The following is a 2,365-nucleotide window of genomic DNA, read 5'->3' on the forward strand; positions in this document are numbered from 1 at the left end:
TTTTATGGAGTATCATCAAATAGAATGTTTCACTTTAGAACAAAAGTAAAATCCCTTTAAACAATTAGCTAAAAGGATTCTTATCCATTTTGAAACTTCTTGTGAAGCAAAGGGACATTTGTGATTTACTTTTACAATTCTCCATTGATTCCTATTATGTTTATATATGATGTGTCAGGGGTTGTGTTTGTGAAGGTGCATTTGTACCAAATGCATATTGTAGAAGTTGGGGGGTCAAATCTCAGAATCCTGCTGTCTCCTCCAACCTTGAGTTCTCCTGATCTGACTCATGTCATGCTTGCACAAAAATTGCCTTACTAAATGCTGACCTATTTCAACAACCTAGCATTTGTAATATTAAATGCACATGGGGAATTAATTTGAAAATTATAAGAACAAAAAATATTATATCTTGCTAGTTTTAATATCAGTTTACTGTGTGCAGTATTTATACCAGGAAAAGTTACAGAAATATCAGGGAATTGAAGGGAAAGTACATAATATTATTAATGAATGCAAAATTACATTTAGATTGGCATTCATACATCCAGTATGTCAATATTTGAATAACTATTTGCCTAATGTTAATTGTTGAGTTAATTCAAAAATGACTACCAATGAAGGTTTATTCAGCCAAATATTTCTCAAGTTTAAATATACAGAACATTTTTTTAAATAATAAAAGTCAACCCTCATACAGATGCCACTAGTACATAAAGCTGATTAAATTTTTAACTAAAGAGAAACAGGAATTCTTGACACTGGCAATCTGAGTTCCCCACAGCTTCTACTCTTTTGCTTTTTGTTTGTTTGTTTGTGTTTGGGTTGGTTTTTGTTTTACTTTATTGAAAATAGATTCTTTTTTCATACCATATATACTGACTAGAATTTCCCTCCCTCTACTTATGCCACTTTCTCCCTACCTCTCTTCCCCTCCAGATCCACTTCTTCTCAGTCTCTCATTAGGAAAGAACAGACTTCTAAGAGACAGCAACAAAAAATGATAAAACAAAACAAAACCGAGGCTGGACAAGGCAACCCAACAGAAGGAAAAGACTCCCAAGAACAGTCATAGAATCAGAGATCCAGTCATTCACATATCATGAATCCCATAAACATACTAAGATTAAAGCTATAATCTATCTGCAGAGAACATGGTGCAGATGCCGGAAGGCTCTGTGTTTGCTGCTTCAGTCTCTGTGAGCTCATATGGGCTTTGCTCAGTCAATTCAGAGGGCCTTGTACTCCTGGTGTCCTCTGTTCACTCTGGCTCCTATGCCTTTCTGCTTCCCCTTCTATGAGTTCCCTAACCTCTGAGGGGAGGGATTTTGATGAAAACCTCCTGTTTAGAGCTGTATGTCCCAAGAATTTTCTCTCTTGTCTAGCTGTAGGTCTCTGCATCCCTTCCTATGTGCTGCAGACAGGAGTTTCAATCTCTCTCTCTCTCTCTCTCTCTCTCTCTCTCTCTCTCTCTCTCTCTTTGTTTCTTGGATATCCTTTCCTAGTGACTTGCAGAAGCTACTCATACAAGTCTTATACTGCATTTGCTCTCTCCCATGTGCAGAAAGTAGATCCTACTCTGTCCTTCCTCTTTAAGTCATATAAGTGATGTCACCTGTCCTACAGAAACTTTGTCCCAAGACTTAATAACAAAAAACAAACAAAAAGCAGTGAAATGATTCCTGCTCCCTTGATAGCTGGAGGAGGTAGAGGTGAGGGGGAAGGGCATATTTCCCTTCCTTCCCCCAGCATAGCTCAGACAAGGGAGGTGATACCAACTGTGCCCCTCTCATGCACTCAGAACCGACTCACCCCTGCCCCTGTATACAGGGTTAATGCTACTGTGTTGCTCTAGTGGCATAAGGGCCCATTTTTCTAAGTGCAGCTGGTAAGGAGTTGAATCAGGTCCCCCACATGCCCCCGGTGATGAAGAGCAAAAGGAAGAGGGAATCTTTCCCTCACCCATGCCATCACATGAAGTACAGGAGGGGTGTGGCTGTTCTCCCATTTTCGCACCATCAGGGCCAGTTCACCCATGCCACTGAAAACAGGGTCTGCTCTATTGTGCCATCCAGGTTAGGTGTAGGATCCTTTCTCCTGAGTGCTTCAAACAGTGAGGGACAGGACCAGTTCTCCATAGTGTTGCAGTCAGTGAGGAGTGGGGCGAACACTGTACAGTCCTATGCTCTCTGCTTTTGGTCGTGTCAAAAGTCATGGACATCAACAGAGACAATAACCAGAACCTGAACCCAGTCATGGGCCCCAGCAGAAATCAAGGCAAGTCCCAGACATCACCATGACCCTGATGACAATGAAGCCACCGACCTTAGCCCATTCCTCATCTCTTTTGCCTATTTCAGATATA

This window comes from Microtus ochrogaster, linkage group LG9, assembly GCF_000317375.1.
Source record: "Microtus ochrogaster isolate Prairie Vole_2 linkage group LG9, MicOch1.0, whole genome shotgun sequence".
Taxonomy (NCBI): domain Eukaryota; kingdom Metazoa; phylum Chordata; class Mammalia; order Rodentia; family Cricetidae; genus Microtus; species Microtus ochrogaster.